The 19988-nt window shown below is 38.0% G+C and overlaps 1 protein-coding gene and 1 pseudogene across 5 annotated transcripts in view; both read left to right on the top strand.

The window, feature by feature from the left end:
- The window catches only part of LOC139356012 (high mobility group protein B3 pseudogene), a 30960-nt pseudogene extending 26783 nt beyond the window's left edge, over positions 1 to 4177 (top strand).
- Positions 1 to 19988, top strand: part of LOC105466039 (mitochondrial calcium uniporter) — a 206120-nt gene that overhangs the window by 61150 nt on the left and 124982 nt on the right. The gene's annotated exons all lie outside the window — the stretch shown is intronic.

Genomic DNA, 19988 nt, shown 5'->3' on the forward strand with positions numbered 1-19988 from the left:
CAGAATCTTGCTCTGTTGCCCAGGTTGGAATGCAGTGGCATGATCTTGGCTCACTGCAATCTCCATCTCCTGGGTTCAAGTGGTTTTCCTGCCTCAGCCTCCCGAGTAGCTGGGATTACAGGCACACGCCACCATACCTGGCTAATTTTTTATATTTTTGGTAGAGATGGGGTTTCACCATGTTGGCCAGGCTGGCCTCGAACTCCTGACCTAAAGTGATCCGCCTGCTTCGGACTCCTACTAAAGTGCTGGGATTATAGGCGTGAGCCACCGCAGCCAGCCTCAAATGTTTTTTTTCTCTAACATCTTCTTCTTTCTTTTCTTTTCTTTCTTTTTTTTTTTTTTGAGACAGACTCTTATTCTGTTTCCCCGGGCTAGAATGCAGTAGCGTGATCTTGGCTCACTGCAACCTCTGCCTCCTGGGTTCAAGTGATTCTCATGCCTTAGCCTCCTGAGTGGCTGGGACTACAGCCATGCACCACAAGGCCTGGCTGATTTTTGTATTTTTAGTGGAGACGGGGTTTCACCATGTTGGCTAGGCTGGTTTCAAACTCCTGGCCTTAAGTGATCCACCCACCTCGGCCTCCCAAAGTGCTGGGATTATGGGTGTGAGCCATTGCACTCCACCTCTTTCTCTTCTTAATGATGATGATGTTGCACAGGCTCATGAGGGTCTGGCTTCCTTTGAGACATTGTTTTTAATCCCTGAGTGTCCTTCATTTAGCAAAAAATTTTTGACCACTCATTATCTATTCCCTGCTGATAGGCATGCAGCTAATTTCCAATTATTTTCTGTAATAAAGATGCTGCTGTGAACATTCTTGTGCAGGCCTGCTTGGGTACATGTGACAGATTTTCTTTCTTTTTTTTTTTTTTCTGAGACGGAGTCTCGCTCTGTCACCCAGGCTGGAGTGCAGTGGCGTGATCTCGGCTCACTGCAACCTCCACTTCCTGGGTTAAAGTGATTCTCCTGCCTCAGCCTCCCGAGTAGCTGGGACTACAGGCACCCGCCACCACGCCCAGCTAATTTTTTGTATTTTTAGTAGAGATGGGGTTTCACCATGTTAGCCAGGATGGTCTTGATCTCCTGACCTCGTGATCCTGCCTCCCTTGGCCTTCCAAAGTGGTGGGATTACAGGCTTGAGCCACCGTGCCTGGCTGCACACATTTATATCTTTAACTCATTTGTCTATTTGAAGTCAACCCTTAGGAGATAATAGTTTTCATGCATTATCTCAGAGCAGATCAGTCTGCTGAGGACATAAGTGACAGGTCCAGATTTTTTTTTTTTTTTACTAGGGACAGGGTTTTACCATGTTGGCCAGGCTGGTCTTGAACTCCTGGCCTCAAGTATCTGCCTGCCTCAGCCTCCCAATGTGCTGGGATTACAGGCATGAGCCACCATGCCCACCCTCCAAATGTTTTTTTGAATGGGCAAAATAATCCACAGTAAATATAGACTGTGCTTTGTGTCTAAATGCTAAGAACATACAAGCATTAATGAAGTTGAAAACATTCTTTCTTAGTACTGTATTGATAAATGTGTGGGTAGCTTTTTGGTGGTAGTAATAAACATGAATAACAACAAAGCGATAACAAAACTGAGGGCACATTTGGAAGACAAAGAGACATGAAGGACAATATAGGATCTGGTGTTAGTTTTGTTTTGGGTTTTGCCTGCTGCATGGGTCACAGGAAACATTCAGTTACCGAACTGGAGGCCTATTAAAATCCTCTCATTTGTAGGCCTGTGGCCTGTGTTTCTTACAGCAGAGTAATGTCTGCTGTGTGACTGTAAGTTTTGGATTTATGGTAATAGAAGCTTTAAATATCCCAAACATTGCAGTTAAGGTGGAAGGAGCCCTTCGTAAAGAAGCAAGGTCAAATACTCATTTTGAAGTTGAAATGAATCAACAGGCAGTCTCTGAAGAATGCCATTTCCAAGTTCAGAGAAGATGCAGTTATGCCATCATAACATCGTAACAGTCTGCTGGTTTCTGCACGACATGTGGATATAAAACACCATCTTTTCTATTGAGAGGCCCTAATTTAAAGCAAGAAAGTTCATTGGTTGTGGTGACTTTTTAAAAAGTTGCTTCAAACATTATAGAGTGAAGAATTTTTCTTTCATGGAGGATACTAGTTAACCTTAGACCTCTTAGATTTGTATTGTTTACATATATCTCTAATGAAATAATTTTTTTCTTGCAGTTTAAAGTGATCTATGAGCATGATTATCTTCCCTAAAATAAGTAACACCCAAAATAAGAATATATGATGTAAACATTTTAAAGAGTTAATACCAGCTGCAAAAATATTACTTGATGCTCCATCATATTAATACATTAAGTTCTAGTTACCAAGAACCCTTTATATTTACTCATTGTTACATTGTATAATATAGTTTATAAACTGCTTGTTCATTTATCAAATTTTATTCAACATTCCCAGAAATGTCTAGTGCAGTAGGTGGTATTCATTTTTAGCATATTAGGAATCTGAGGCTGAGAGAAATTATGATATTAATGGTTACAGTTTATTGAGAACCTGTTAAGTACCTGGCACCTTAACTTGCATCATTTCATGTAATACTCAAAACCACATAATGGGCCGGGCATAATGGCTTATGCCTTTAGTCCCAGAACTTTGAGAGACTGAGGCTGGTAGATCGCTTGAGCACAGGAGTTTGAGACCAGCCTAGGTGACATGGCAAAATCCTGTCTCTACAAAAAATACAGAAAATTAGCTGGGTGTGGTGGTGGCATGCGCTTCTGGACCCAGCTACTTGGGAGGATGACGTGGGAGGATCACTGGAGCCTGGGAAATTGAGACTGCAGTGATTTGTGATCATGCCACTGCACTGTAACCTGGGTGACAGAGCAAGAAGACTCTGTCCAAAAAACAAAACACACACACACACACACACACACACAATGAAGCAAGTACTGTTTTCAACCATATTTCCCAGATAAGGAAACTGAGGTTTAGAGTGAGTGATTAAGTAACTTACCCTAGATTATATTGCAAGTAGCAATTATTATATAGTAAGTAGCAGAGTAGGCAGAGCCACACTAGCTATGAGAGACTTCTGTTTGGATTAGGAAAGTTACCCCCTGTGGTGAACCAATGAGGAAGCCAAACTTCTTCTGGCCTGGCACACCACCCCAAGCAGTAACTTGGGGACCTGTGCTTAGATACCACTTATCTCAGCATCTGTGAGCTGAACATGGGCAGAATTTCAGCCTTATTTTGCTTCCTTGATGCCTTTGTACTATGCACAAACTGAGCCACCCTTACCTAAAGGTCTTAAAGCCCAGATTTCAATCCAGATCTGTTTGAGTCCAGAGCTTATATTCTGTTTAATAGCATGCTGCCAATTAATGGCAAAGTTAAGACTTCAGCCAGATTTTCTAACCATCAATGTTTTCCTCTTCCTATTATGTATCATACAGGTTGGTTGAATTACAGATGACTCTGGAGCCTGGATCACACCTGTAATCTCAGCACTTTGGGAGGCTAAGGCAGGGGGATTACTTGAACTCAGGAGTTTGAGATGAACCTGGGCAACACAGACCCTGTCTTTACAAAGAATTAAAAAATTAGCCAGGCATGTTGGCACACACCTGTGGTCCCAGCACTTTCAGAGGCTGAGACAGGGTTTCACCATGTTAGTCAGGATGGTCTTGAAGTCCTGACATCAGGTGATCCACCCACCTTGGCCTCCCAGACTGCTGGGACTATAGTCATGAGCAGCCCAGGAGGTTGAGGTGGCAGTGAGCCGTGAGCGCACCACTGCACTCCAGCCTGGGCTTAGCTAGACACTGACTCAAAAACAACAACAACAAAAAGTCCAACAAATGACACTCAAGTCCCATACTGCTCTGGGCCCAGTTTGCAGACTTTTTTTGCGGATGATGTTAAAGATTTCTTAGGACTTAAAAGGTAGTAACCTCACATATTTCATAACCAGCTGTGTTTTTATGTGGCTCAAGATTTGTATTGAATTCCTGGTGTCACCACCTAGTTAGCTGTGTGACCTTGATCAAGTTAGGAAGGGAATATAATAAGTATAGTGGTTAAAAGCATGGACGGTGGACTCAGATTACCTGGGGTCAAAATCTAGCTATTTCTTACTAGATATGTGAACTTGGGCCGCCATTTTTTTTTTTTTTTTTTTTTTTTTTAAAGACAGAGTTTTGCTCTTGCTGCCTTGTCTGGAGTGCAGTGGTGTGATCTCAATCACTGCAACCTCCACCTCCCGGGTTCAAGCAATTCTCCTGCCTCAGCCACCCAAGGAGCTGGGATTACAGGCATGCGCCACCATGCCTGGTTAGTTTTGTATTTTTAGTAGAGACGGGGTTTCACTATGTCGATCAGGATGGTCTTGAAGTCCTGACCTCAGGTGATCCACCCGCCTTGGCCTCCCAAAGTGCTGGGATTACAGGCATGAGCCACCCCGCCTGGCCAGCTTGGGCAATTTACTTTATGTCTTTAAGCCTGGTGTGTAATGTTGATGGTAGAGTGGGGAACAATTATACCTATCCAATGAGTTGTGAGTACTATATGAGTTAAATACATGAAGCACTTAGAATAGTGCCTTGCACATAAATATAGTAAATACATTAAGTACTATTTAAGTGCTAACTGTTGTTATTGTTATTAATATTAGATCACTATGAGTTTGCACTTGTAGCCTATAATTCAAAGCAATTTGAATGGCCAAAGCATAAATAGATAAATGATCATCTAAATATGGCATCTCTTCATCCTTTGTTATTGTTCTTGTTTTTTTTTTCTTTTGCCATAAGAGTTTTCAAAGATTGTACAGAGTGCTTACTTTAGGGATATTAGCCCAACTGAAACCATTTTTTTTTTTTTTTAACTGAGACAGAGTCTCTCTCTGTTACCCAGGCTTAGAGTGCAGTGGTGTGATCATAACTCACTGCAGCCTCAATCTGCCAGGGTCAAGCAGTCCTCCCACCTCTGCCTCCTGGGTGGCTGGGACTATAGGTGTGTACCACCATGCCCAACTAATTGTTTTCTTTTACATATTTTGTAGAGACAAAGTCTCACTTTGTTGCCCAAGTGGGTCTCGAACCCCTGATCTCAAGTGGATCCTCCCACCCAGCCTTCCAAAGTGCTGGGATTACAGGTGTAAACCACCATACTTGGCTAATTTTTTGTGTTTTTATTAGAGACAGGGCTTTACTGTGTTGCCCAGGCTGGTCTTGAACTCGTGAGCTCAAGCAATCTTGTTGCCTCAGCCTCCAAAAGTACTGGATTACAGGTGTGAGTCTGGCCAAAACCAGTTTTTAAAAGAGGTTTACATGGCTGTATGGTATTTTATTTCTTTTTTGGAAACAATACTATTTGTACCGTGTTGTGATATCAATCTATGTTTGGATTGTTAGCATTTAAGGACTACATTTTTCAGTAGATTGCTCTAGGTTATAGCCACTAACAATTACTTATACATAAAAATTTTCTTTTGAGTCATTAGCCAGTTTGGGGAGCCTCTCAGGAGAAACTGCATAATTCACTGGGTGAATGCAAGTTCATTGCTCTTGGAGGCTGTGATAGCATAATCATTGCTTGCTGTATTCATGGTCAGTACACCTTCTGATTTGTTTTTAGCAGTAGTTTTGCCATATTCAAAGAAGAGCTCAATCTGAGAAGACTCCTTGATTTGGCCTTACTTTGGCATAGCTAGCATATTACCTTAAGTTAGCCTTTGCCATCCATTTTGTTCCCTGACCTTCCTTGTTGACGTTTTTATGCCCCCCCACCGCGCCATGTCCAGCTCCCCTCCTCCCAATCCCTGCACCCTGCTGCCATCTTCTTTAGCACTGAAAAGTTAGAGTTTTGATCTCAGAGTCCATGAACTCAAGCTTTTGCTTTATATTTATAAAAGAACCATGTGAAGCTGGGCTCAGTGGCATACACCTGTAGTCCCAGGTACTTGGGAGGCTGAGGCAGGAGGATTATTTGAACTCAGAGTATGGGTCCCGCCTGGATAACATAATGAGACCTCCATCTCGAAAAAGAAAAAAAAAAGAAAAGAACCATATGAAAGTACATAAGTATATGAAAAAACTACTTAACATTTCAGAAAGCAGTAAATGGCACATTGCCAGGTGAGTAGTTTTATCAGTTAGGGTCTCACAAGGAAAACAAACCATTTCAGGCATTTACAACAGAAGGAATTCGATGAGGAAAATTATAACGCAGGTAGTGAAAGAGCTGAGAGCCAAATAGGAGATGGTGAGGTAATGTAGAGATTAGCAACAGGAAGTCACCACCACCACCTCCTTCAGCTGAAGAAACAAGGGAGATGTGACATTATTGTATAAGGAGTACAAACATTATTGTTTCAGGGAAAAACATGAAAAAGGAAAATATAATTTGGGACAAGTACAGTATGCTTCATCTCCTTCTTCCTCCTACTTCCCCACCCCCCACCCAAAGAACATACAGAAAGCTCTGTAAAAATTGCTATTTTTTGAATGGAAGATTTTTACTTTTTCTAAGAGGTGCCAGCCTGTGTGTCAGTGCTAAAATATAAAAGTAGTTTTTCAAAAGACCATAAAAATTGGAGTAACATCACCTAGTTCTTACAGTTTTTTTTTTTTTTAATCTCTAAAGAGGGAAAGAATTTATGCCTTGCTAGCTGAAGTGGTCTGAAGAGATAATTTGAAGAGTTATTTGATAATATAAGCCAGTGTTTTTCCCCAACTAAATAATTCTGTACCCCTCCCCCATGAGAATGTTCTTTGAAGCAATTGTCAGAGAAGAAATATAATTTTTCCTTAACCCTCGTAAGTTCACATTTGGGGACAGACCTTTATGACAAATGACAGATTAACAAGCGAAAAACAAGCAGGTGTATATTCATGTGTGCAGTGCACATGATGCAGGAGAAACCTCAGTGAGAAGTAATTCAAAGCAGTGGCTTACAACACTCGCCTATGTAGCATCTTCAACAAAGAGCAATGAATTTTCCAGAAGTGACAAGACAAAGGAAAGCAGGTTAACACTTCCAAAGGTGGGAAACTATGGGAAGGAAAGGTAAATATATGGCAGTAAACTAGTGGAGTAAGATTTGTGATCCCTCTGGTGCCATATCTGAGTTGATAAGTTGTCTCCAGTAAAGGAGAATTTATATCTTTAGGTGGAAATGTAGGAGAGGAGGATAGAAAGAGCTCTTCCTTTATTCATTAATTTTTCTCAACTCCCTCTTCACAGATTGTTTGTTTATTTGGTTAAGAGTGTCTAACTATGTTGTCCAGGTTGGCCTTAAACACCTGAGCTCAAGTGATCTCTCATCTTAGCCTGCCGAGTAGCTGGAACTACAGGCACATGCCATTGCATCTGCTTCTTCAGTTTAAAATACTTATGTCAAAGAGAAATATTTTGGGGTGACATATTCTGGCTTCCTTTACAGCCCTCTGTGCTATATCATGTCCACAGATAACAGTTTTTTACTGGTACACAGACAGTATGTAAAATCTCAGATAATTGATGGTGTATGTATGAAACCTCAGAGAAATTGCCACCCAGAGAAAGGGAAATAGTTACGAAAGCAGTCTATTTCTCTTTTCTGAAAGTATGAATATGCAACTTTCAGTTACTAGAAATAATTTCCTTTAGCCTGCTTGTGGGTGGATGAGATTAATTGATGAGTATTGGTCAAGAAATAAGCCAATGCTTTTACTGAATGTGCTAGTTTTTTTTTTTTGGCTTTCCCTAAAAGCAGAAATCACAGAATCATTAAGCTAATTAAACCCTGGTTTTCATGACTGTGTTTAATCTCTTTTCTTGGCTTTGAGAAATTTAGTGTTTGAGGCTTTTTAAAAAATCTCCCTCTCCATAATATTACTTAAATTTTCTGTTGGAAACATAGTTTTAAGACAGATTTAAGAAGTAGTGTGGAATAAGACAATGGTAATACACTTAGAAAAGGTTTGAAAAATGCAGTATTATTTAATGGAATGAGCTTCAAGATAAAAAGGCTCTAGTTCTGTTTGTAGCTCTGTACCTATTTAGTTGTATTATTAAGGTTATGTTGCTGAACCTCTTTATGTCTGTTCCTCAAGTCTGCATGTAGGGTAATAGTACTTATGTTCATCTTACAAACTTAGCATGAAGTTTAAATTAAGTCTATGAAATTTGCTTTAAAATTAGAGACTCTCAGTACAAAAATAAATACTCTTTGTTACAGACTGAATGTTTGTTCCCCCCAAATTGATATTACAGATTTACACATTATAAGGTTGAAGCCCTAACCCTCAATGTGACTATTTGGAGATAGTGGCCTGTAAGGAGGTGACAGAGGTTAAATGAAGTCATAAGGGTGGGACCCTAATCCGATAGGGCTGGTGCCTGTTTAAGAAGACGACATGCCAGAGCTCTTTCTCTCTACCATGTGAGAACACAGTGTGAAGGTAGCTGTCTGCAAGCCAGGAAGAGAGCCCTTACCAGAAACCAGTCCTTGATTTGGAGCTTCTAGCCTCTAGAACTGTGAGAAAATAAATTTCTGTTGTTGAAGCCGTCCTCTCTTTGGTATTTTGTTTTGACAGCCCGAGCAGACTGAGACACTCCTGATGCTACATTATTTTTAAATTCTATAAAACTTCAATTTTTTTTCTTTTTTGAGACAGAGTCTAGCTTTGTTGCCCAGGCTAGAGTGTAGTGGCGTGATCACAGCTAACTGTAGCCTCGACATTTTGTATTCAAGTGATCTTCCTACCTCAGCCTCCTGAGTAGCTAGGACCACAAGCATATACCATGATGCCAGGCTAATTTTATTTTATTTTTCATAAATGTTTTGGTTTTCTTTTTAGAGAGGGTCTCACTCCATCACCCAGGCTGAAGTGCAGTGGCATGATCTTGGCTCACTGCAGGGTCAAACTCCTGGGCTCAAGCAATCTTCCTTTCTCAGCCTCCTGAATAGCTAGTACTACAGGTGTGTGCCACCATGTCTGGTTACTTAATTTTTTTTTTTTTTTTTTGCAGAGACAGGGTCTCACTATGTTGCCCAGGCTGGTCTTGAACTCTTGGCTCAAGCAAGCCTCCCACCTCGGCCTGTCAAAGTGCTGCAATTACGGGCTTTAGCCACTGTGCCAGGCCCATACACATTTTCATTCCTATTCAATAAACAAGGCAACTAAAACCCAAGATCTTACAATTAGTAAATGATAGGGCTGAAATTCAAACATAGTCTCTCAGAAGCTTTTAAATTATGTCCTGATTCCTTCTGTTTCTTCTAGTTGTACTGGACTCAGTCGAATGCCAGGCAGGATATAAAGGTTAATGCCACCTTAGAATGTTGTAGGTCAGAAAAAAATTGTAGACTTCATCTAATCTGACTTTCTCATTTTATGAATGAGAAAACTAAGGTCCAGAGAGTTAATGAAGTGACTGAAGATTACAGCTAATTAATGAAGTGTGAAGATCAATATTGCTAATGTTTTGCAGTCCATTTTTAAGCCTGTGTAAATGCTAACCATTAGTAATGAGAAGCATCAGAAAATGTTGAACAAAAGGTTTGAGTTGTATATGGAACCAATCTTAAGCCACCAAATGAGCCTACATTTGTAATCTTTCTACTTTTTGTCTCCCAAAGAATGGAAGTAACAGTTGATAAGAAAGATAGGGCTATCATATAATTTACAGACCTATTTTCATCTTGGAAAATTTATTCTGAGGTACAAAGAAAATGAAGTTATCTTATGGCCAGAATACCTTTTCTCACCTTGTCACATGATGGTACTTTTTGGTATTTTATGATAGGCACTGCTGTGCTTTCATGGGGACCTGTCTTTTTGCAAGTTCTTTCTCAACTGTGATGAATGACTTTGCCCAAATTCCAGATTTGATTAGTGGAAAGAATGATACATATGTTGATGTAAGAAATTTACTTTTGATTTCTTTTTTAAAAAGTATTTTTAAATTTCAATAGCTTTTGGGCTACAGGTGGTTTGGTTACAACCACCTGTAACATAGATGGTTACATAGTTTTTTGGTTGTATAGATGAAGTATATAATGGTAAATTCTGAGATTTTAGTGTACCCATTACCTGAGTAGTGTACATTGTACCCAATATGTAGTTTTTTTGATTCCACACTCCCTCCTCTGAGTCTCCAAAGTCCATTATATCACTCTCTATGCCTTTGTGTACTCAGAGCTTAGCTCCCACTTATAAGTGAGAATATTTCGGAACATATTTTTAGTTCTAACAATTCCAAGATCTGTTAAGAACTATTTTTATTTATCTGAAGTGCTTTGTCCTTAGGCTCCTTAGGCCCCCTGAATATCTGACAAAATATATTAGTACTGAAAGTTCAGCCCTTAAATCAAGGATTTAGAAATCTTCAGAAAGTATCAAAGTACCATTTCATAACCCTCTAAAATCAAAACATACAAACCTGCTAGATTAAATCAGGAAGAAAAGAAACCCTGAACAGACCAATAGCAAGCAGTGAGATTGAATCAGTAATTTTAAAACTGCCAACAAAAACAAAAAAAGCCCAGGGCCAGATGGATTCACAGCTGAAATCTACCAGACATTCAGAGAAGAATTGGTACCAATCAATCCTACTGAAACTATTCCAAAAGACTGAGAAAGAGGGAATCCTCCCTAAATCATTCCTAATGACAATACATACTATGATTTTTAAAAATACATGGTATTTGATATAATATAGGAACAGGGATTTTTTTTTTTTTTTTTTTAAACTACATACATGCAAGTTCCATGGAAAGACTGGGTCACAGTGAATCCTTGTCTTAATGAAAAGAGGCATGTGAGAAGTAGTAAACCGGAAGGACTGGTGAGGAAATGTGAAAGGAACTCATATTGGCAATTAAGATTCTGGATTGAAGAAAAATGTTTTAATTATAGTAATAGAATCTTTGAAATTATGAACATGTGTCAGTTCTAAAATACTATTGAGCATCTCTATGTACAGGAACTATGCTAGGTACTGGGAATGCAGTTTTAAGTAAGAGTTTCTGCCTTCGATATTGTTAAGGTTTAGTCAGGGAGCAGGCACAGATAGTGATAGTATAATGTCATAAAACTGTTCCCAAGTGTATTAGATGGTTTTTTTTTTTTTTCCTGCAGTAATAAATTAAAATAACAAATTTATTATCTTGCATTTCCGTAGGTCAGAAATCTGACAGAGGTCCCACTGGGCTAAAATCAAGGTGTCTGCACGGATGTGTTCCTTTCTGGACCTGTGAGAGCAGAATCTGTTTCCTTGCCTTTTCTGGTTTCTAGAGACTACCCACATTTCCTTGGTTCATGATTTTTTTTCTCCATCTTCAAAGCTAGTGTTTTCATTTCCTTTCAGGCTACCATCTCTCTGGCACTCTGCAGCTGGAACAGGTTTTCTGATTTTAATCGATAAAATAACTGTGATTAGATTGGGCCCACCTGGATAATCCTGAGTGCAAACTTTTACATTTTTACATCAGAGTCCTTAGCCATGTCTGTAAAGCTCCTTTTGCCATGTAAGGTAACTTACATATTCACAAATTTTGAGGATTAGGGCATGGACACATTTTGGGGTCCTTATTTCGCCTACCATACTAAGGAAATATGAAAGAGTCTGGCACCTAACCCAGTTTAGGAGCCCAGGAAAAGCTTCGAGGAGCAGATCAGCTGGGTCTCAAACTGGGTGAAGTGGGAGTGTGAGTGGCTGCTGGCTGGGTGTCAAATGAGTGAGGGAAAGGCATTTGAGCTAAGGGGAGCTACATGAGTATATATAGAGGTGTGAAAAAGAATGGGTTTTAAAATTTTTATTTTTTAAAGAATCATAAATTAGTAAAAATGTAGTATGAAATGGCAGCTTGGGGATGGGTAGGGATGGAGAGAAAGGTTTGATTGTGGTGGGACTTTGCATACTGTGCTTCACAGCTTTGGTTTATCCTGTAGACAGTGGCATGTCATTGAAGGATTTGAAACTGGGGAGTGACTTGGTTAGATTTCACTTTAGGTAGATCATTTTCAGCTGTCTGGAGGGGGAATAGGCTGGCAGTAAAGAGACTGAAAAGGCTGTTACTATAGTTCAGGTATCTTTATATATAATTCAGCTGATTAAGTTTTTGACTTAGGTGACTGAGTCATGCCAGCAGAGATAGGAAAATACAGAAAGAAAGGTATGAGAGATGTAAGGTAATATTAATACTTTCCCCTTCACACTCCCCTCCCACACACACACACACACACGCTCGCGCTCAAAACGAAAGAATGAACCGTGATTAGAGTCAACCTAAATTCCTAGTTTTTTCCTCTAAAAATAGCCATTTACCGTCAGTAAATAAGCAGAACAGTTTAGGTTCAACTGTTACATTTTTACTTCTTAAGAGCTAACTTTGTTCCCTTTAGCATCCCCTTCACATTTACATAATGTTGACTGGACACATATTTTGTCTTTCCTTGCCCTGTGGCTTTCAGTTCCACTAAATGATTTAATAAATTAAGGTGTTGTACAAGTCCATTCCAGTTTACTTTCTTCTCCTTCATTTTGCTGTGGTGATTGAGCCAGTTTCTGGCTTACCAAATAGCCCATTATTCAATTTAATGGACAGTATAATCTTGTCTGAAGAAGGAACTTGATATTTGAAGATATCAAAAAAATTCCGGTGGCATAGTTACTAGTTGGGAGTGGAATTTGCGTGTAGACCTGATGTTAAAAAAACCTTGTGATTTCGCAGCATTCTAATGTATTGCATACCTAGGAATTCTAGCTATTTTGAAAGAATGATTCTGTGGTTGGTCCGGTAGCTGAAAGGTAACATAACATTTGAGCACGTGTGCCCAAATATGTTCTGCTTACCAGCTGAATTAAGAGTTCTTACATTACACTGCTAAAACTATAAAATGTTTAAATGGTGATTATACTTTTTCATTAGGAAGACTATGCAGTAGGGAAGAATTATAATTTGAATTTAAAATATTGCATTCCCCTAAACAGATTTGGGGTTATAATTTTAATATTTCTAATTGAGATATGGGCTACAGTCTACTCAGAGTAAGAAATGTAATTGCCATGAAGTTCTAAGTAGATGTATATGACTTTTGGCTATATTAAGAGAATAGGGTTTATCAGGGAATCGTCTGAATTTCTATAGCACAAGTTAACTGTAAATACTTTTAGAAAGCCACTAAATAGGTTCATTAATGACCACATATTTATAGAATGGGAAAACATATGACTTATATTGATGTGATGTTTGCCCTTATAAAGAATTAAATATTAGAGGGCCAGGAGTAATGGCTCATGCCTGTAATCCCAGCACTTTGGGAGGCCGAGGTGGGCAGATTGCTTGAGCCAGGAGTTCAAGAAGTGAACCCCATCTCTTTAAAAAAAAAAAAAAAAAAAAAAGGGCATATAGAGCAAGAGTTGTAATGAAAAGATGTTTGTGTTTGGCCCTAACCTCAGTTTATAAATTCAGTTGTTGATAGCATAGTGCAGTTAATTCACAACTATTTGATTGTTTAGAAATGTATTAATTAAAATAGTTTTGCCATAAAATGTTGCAAAATCTATAAAGGGTTTCATAAGTACTATAAAAGAGGAAATGATAGAAGAGGGTAATGAGTAGAAGGGAAAGGTTTTATTAGCCTTTTGTTCTTCTTTATGCTAGCTCCTCCTGCAAAGTTGTTATTTCCTAGGTCATGTTTTATATTTCAAAGATTATTATTTTAATAATCTGTAGGGCTTTCTATTATAGATATTATTAAGGCAAATACCTCCAGCAAGAATAAGGAATCAGTCTGGGCATGGTGACTCACACTTGTATTCCCAGCATTTTGGAAGGCCAAGGCCAGGAAGATTGCTTGTGCCTGGGAGTTCAAGACTAGCCTGGGTAACATAGCAAGATTCCATCTATACAAAAAATAAATATAACCAGGCATGGTGGCACATATCTATGGTGCCAGCTACGCCAGAGGCTGAGGCAGGAGGATTGCTTAAGCCCAAGTTGTTGAGGCTGCAGTGAGTTATGATCTACACTCTAGCCTGGGTGACAAAGCCAGACCCTGTCTCAAAAAAAAAAAAAAAAAAAAAAAAAAGGAATCCCTTTTCTCGCCAATGAGTTATAGTAGCTCTAAAACTTGACAGAATAAAAACAATTCAGATGACTATTTTCTCTTTCCTTCCTTCCTTCCTTCCTTCCTTCCTTCCTTCCTTCCTTCCTTCCTTCCTTCCTTCCTTCCTTCCTTCTTTCCTTCCTTCCTTCCTTCCTTCCTTCCTTCCTTCCTTCCTTCCTTCCTTCCTTCCCTCCTTCCCTCCTTCCCTCCTTCCCTTCCTTCCCTTCCTTCCCTTCCTAACCTTCCTTCCTTCCCTCCCTTCCCTTCCTTCCTTCCTTCCTTCCATCAGAATCTTGCTCTGTTGCCCAGGCTGGAAGACATGGAGTACAGTGGCCAGATCACAACTCACTGCAGCCTTGACCTCCCAGGCTCCAGTGATCTTCTTGCCTCAGCCTCTAGAGTAGCTGGGACTGTGGGCGTGTGACACCACACCCCGCTAATTTTTAAATGTTTTGTAGAGATGTGGTGGGCTCACTATGTTGTGGGCTAGTCTTGAACACCTGGCCTCAAGCAGTCCTCTCACCATGGCCTTCCACAGTGCTGGGACTGTAGGTGTGAGCCACCGTGACTGACTGTTTTTCATTTCTTGACATTAATATCAATTGGAATAAAGTTAAGATAAATTTGCAAATTTTGAGTACCTTTTGTGTGGCTCTTTTTTCTTGTCTTTCTTTTTATAGTATAAATATGACAAGACTAGATTTTCTTGAATCTCAGATTAAACCCAACCTATCTTAATTAGCATTAGTAATTTATGGCAAAAGTCAAGGTTTGCCACAGTCTCTGAAGTTCAGATATCAGCTTTTCTTTTAATGGTCTTTATGTATTGCTAAGTACAAAATATGCAAGAAAAAGCCAACCTATGTTTATTCATTACACATAGATCATTGAAGTTGTGAATTAGAAATCTGTACCTTAGAGCTGCTTGGACTACTAGAACCCTTGAATATTTTTCAATTTTACCTTTCACTAAAAAAAAAATTCCTTTCTTATCTGTACTTTAGGAGATTGCAGAATCTTGTGGCAAGGGTATTAAAACTGACCATTCAAGGTCATAGCCCGTTTCTTGGTACTTGCATTTCTCTCTGTGTAAAATTGGTACTTCATAGCCTTCTGATGCTGTATTTCTGATACTTATTGATCAATTATGATTGAAAGCCAGGTTGTTTAATGCTCTGTCCATTTTCAAATGAACTTTTATTTATTAAACTGTTTATTCCTTCTGGTTTAAATAAATTTCATTTCCCTAAGATGAGTAGGTATGAAAAGTAATACTCAGAAGAGATTGTTCTTGTGGGGAGAATGCTTCTACAGGATCTATCTTTGATTTTGTATCTTTCAATCTTTTTAAAGTCAACTTTAATGAATTTGAACCTATTTTAAGTGTACAAGTAATAAGTTTGACAATTGTATGTGACTTCTACCATAATAAAATATAGAACATTTTTATCATTGCATAAATTCCCTTGGGCTCTTTGCAAAGTTACCTGTCTTCTGTCATTACAAATTAGTTTTAGAGTTTGTATATAAGAAATATTTTTTATTTATCTTTTCATTATTTTGTGAAAAGGATTATTTTATGTCTTTCTTTTTTATTTTAATGGATTACTTTGGTTTAAGACTTCAGGAGTTTCCAAATTAAAATAATTTCCCTTCTGCTGTCTGTCATGATCTTCTCATTTCTGAAGTTGCCTAGGAAAGGTCTTAACTGCAATTCATAGTTAAGAAAACTGAGACACAGATATTATAGAGGCTCAGAGATTACACAGGACTATGTGAGTTCTTGCTTGTTGAAAAAGGACTCAGTTGGAAGTCTTAGGAGAATGAGAATATTTTGATTTGACTATATTTATGGTTTTTACTATCAAATTGGTTAATTTAAGCTCTTTTGTATTTAATTTAATTTAGGTTTGTTTAAATTTTTTTGTAGAGATGAGGTCTCACTATGTTGCTTGGGTTGGTCTTGAACCCCTGGGCTCAAGTGATCCCTTGGTCTCAGCCTTCCAAAGTGCTGGGATTATAGGCACACGTCTTTGCACCCAACCCGTTTCAGCTCTCTTGTCTCTGGCATATTAGGTTCGGATGAATTTATAAAGGATAGAAATTAAGGATTTAAGATTTGTGTTTGAGTGCTGAGTCTTTCACTTTTTTTGGGGGGATGACTTTGGTCAAAAGGTTTAGTCACTTAAGATTTCTGAAGTTTAGTTTTCTGATCTGTAAAATGAAATAATAATTCACAGTCTTGTAGGAATGAAAAGAGAATGTATGAATAGACAGGAGTTTAATTTTGGGATCAGTTTTACCGGTTGTTTCATCTTCATCTTGTTAGGCTCTTTTAATTTAGGCAGATTTTAGATGATCAGATCAACTTGGAAAAACAGTATCTGAGGGAACATAGAAAATGTCAAGATTCTTAAAATGACTTGTACTATCTATTAAGATGAAGAGTTTCTAAGGGGAATAAAAAAGGATCATGAAACAAAGAGCAGTTATCTTTGAACTAGAGAGGAAAACAAACAAAACAAAAACAAAAAGACTTAAAAAAAAAAGTTGCATTAATTTTTGCATAAAATAAAATTGTCATAGAATCTTAAATTCTGTTTCTGCAATCCTTGGAATTTTAGGTGAAACTACTGATTATGAAGTCATATTGGTATTTTATTAATCCATTTTGCCTAGGTTTTGAGATAGACATATGGTTTGTAGTCAATAATAAGATTCTGAAGAACTTCTACACAAAGGCTTCTGGAAATTTATTTCTTGTTTTTAAAAACATTTATATAATCTCTGTCAATTTAGGATTTAATATTCACATTAGAATTCCAGTAAATTAGAATTAGGCAAATCAGTCTGGAACGCTATGCTACATAGTGGAGTTATCAAACCTCTTTTGTAATATTGTGCATCTATACAGTGGTTGCAAAAGAGGCTCAGGAGGTTGCATAGAACTAAGTTAGCAAGATTCAGCCCGTTAAATGGTGAGGTTAGTCTGTTCACCTTGATTGTCATTAGTAATATACTGTTCCATATTTCATTGCCTCTAAGATGCCATCAGTTGTAAGACACCGTTATTTATTAGCAGTAAGAAAAATTAGTTAAGATGACAATGCTTTGTCATGTGATTTCTTATTTTATGCTTATTGAAAAAGTTAGTTTAAAAAAAAAATTAGATACAACTTTTAGACATTTAAATTGTCTCAGGAGTTCTCTTCCAAGCCACTGACACGTTATGCATGGTTTTTGTTTTTGAGACAGCAGCATCTTGCTCTATTGCCCAGGCTGGAGTGCAGTGGTGTGATCATAGCTTACTGTAACCTTGAATTCCTGGGCTCAGGTGATCCTTCTGCCTCAGCATTCTGAGTAGCTAGTACTACGGGCATGCACCACCACACCCAACCATTTTTTTTTTTTCTTTTAAGAGATACAGTCTTGGTATGTTGCCCAGGCTGGTATCTACCTCCTGGGCTCACGTGATCCTCCCGCCTAAAAGCACTGGCATTACAGGTGTGAACCATCGTGCCCAGACGTTTTGTACTTTTTGGTCCTGGAACTTTCTTAGTGTCAGTGGAATGTCTGAGCAACAGGACTTTTATTTCCTCCTAAAATGAACCTTAAGTAGTTTGTTGTCAAAGGGTTTTAGGTAACCAGTTATGCCATGAAGAATAAAACCAAGTTCTTGCTCACACTAACAATGACAACTGTGTTATAACTGCTACTTTGCTGTCAGAGATTCCACTGCAGGTAGATGCATCTTGGTTTCATACATGTTAAAATATGGGGAGGAAAGGTTTTAATATTGATGGAACATACTATTTTATTTATTTTTCATTTTTGTTTGTTTTTTGAGACAAGGTGTCTATGTTGCTGAGGCCGGTCTTGAACTCCTGGGCTCCAGTGATACTCTTGCCTCAGCCGCCTAAGTAGCTGGGATTGCAGACATGCATCACTGTGCCTGGCTGTAGAAGTTTGTTGATTTTAACAGCCTTATAAAATACAGTTACAAACCATACAATTCACCCATTTAAAATGTAACTCATTTCAATGGTTTTTAGTGTAATCACAAGAGTTGTACAGCCTTTACCACAATCAAGTTTAGAACATTTTCATCACCCCAGAAGGAAACCCCATACCCATTAGCAGTCATTTCTCATTTCCGCACAATCCTCCCAGCCCTAGGCAACCAGTAATCTATTTTTTGTTTCTGTGGATTTACCTACTGTGGACATTTCTGTAATGGAATCATACATTGTGTGGTGTTAGGTAGGTGTTTAGGTTATTGATTTGAGATCTTTTAAAATATAGGTATTTACAACTATAAATTTCCATCTGAGCACCACTTTAGCTGCATCCCGTAAGTTTTGTTGTATTGTGTCTTCATTTTCATTCATCTCAAAATGTTTTCAATTTTTCCTTTGTGGTTTTTTTTCTTTCTTACATTGGTTATTGGTAGTGTGTTGTTTAATTTCCACATATTTATGAATTTCCCAAATTTACTTCTGTTACTGATTTCTAATTTTATTTCGTTGTGATCAGAGAGCATACTTTATTATTTCAATCCTTTTAAATTTATTGAGGCTTGTTTTATGGCCTAGCATGTGATGTCTTATATTTTTATACCTCACTTTTCCCTCACTGCTTTCTTTTGCATTATGTGAATATTTTCTAATGTAACATTTAAATTCCTCTAATGATTTTTTTTCCCCACTGTTTTAAAAGATTATTTTCTTACTGGGCTCTAGGGTTTATCATATACATCTTAATTTACCAAAATCCACTTCAGATTTGTACTAACTCAATTAATGTGAAATATGAAAAAGTTGCTCCAATTTGTCTCTCTTTCCTCTTTCTCTTTTGTGCTATTACATTTTTTTCTGTGCTATTATTAAATATTATAGGTATATATGTTACAAACCTAACAATGTTATAATTGTTACTTTGCATAATTTTATACCTTTTAAAGAAACCAAGAGAAATATGGAGAGCAAGGGATTTTTATAGAGTTTGTTAATATTCACCTTCTTATTTACCATTTCTGGTTGTCTTCATTTGTTTCTGTGCTTTCAGGTTACCTTTTGGTGGTGTTTTCCTTACTTCAATTCATGTTTGCTTCTACTTACTTTCTTTGTTCTGATATCGTCAAATATATTACATTCCTAAATGTTGTAGACCCAGTAGTACAATTATATACATATTATCCTATATAATTGCTTTTTAAATAGTTAATATAGAAATATGCATTTATACTGTCTTTTATAACTGTAATTACATTTACTGGAACTCTTCGTTTTTTTTTCCTTTGTATTTGAATTACTTTTCAGGGTCATGTTCTTTCAGCCTGAATAGCTTTCTTTACTATTCCTTGTAATGCAGATCTGCTAGCAAGAAATTCTTTCAGTTTTTATCTTGGGATGTTTTATCTGCCTTCATGTTTTTTAAAAAATTATTATTATACTTTAAGTTCTGGGATACATGTACCGAAGGTGCAGGTTTGTTACATAGGTATACATGTGCCATGGTGGTTTGCTGCAAAAATCAGCCCATCATTTTACATTAGGTATTTCTCCTAATGCTATCCCTCCCCTAGCTCCCTAATCCCTGACAGACCCTGGTGTGTGATGTTCCCCTCCCTGTGTCCATATTGTTCAACTCCCACTTACAAGTGAGAACATGCTGTGTTTGGTTTTCTATTCCTGTGTAGTTTACTGAGAATAATGGTTTATCTCATGTCCAGCTCTATCCATGTCCCTGCAAAGGACATGAACTCATCCTTTTTTATGTCTGCATAGTATTCCACAGTGTATGTGTGCACATTTTCTTTATCCAGTCCGTCATTGATGGGCATTTGGGTTCATTCCAAGTCTTTGCTATTGTGAATAGTGCTGAAATAAACAT

This window comes from Macaca nemestrina, chromosome 9 (genome assembly GCF_043159975.1).
Source record: "Macaca nemestrina isolate mMacNem1 chromosome 9, mMacNem.hap1, whole genome shotgun sequence".
NCBI lineage: Eukaryota > Metazoa > Chordata > Mammalia > Primates > Cercopithecidae > Macaca > Macaca nemestrina.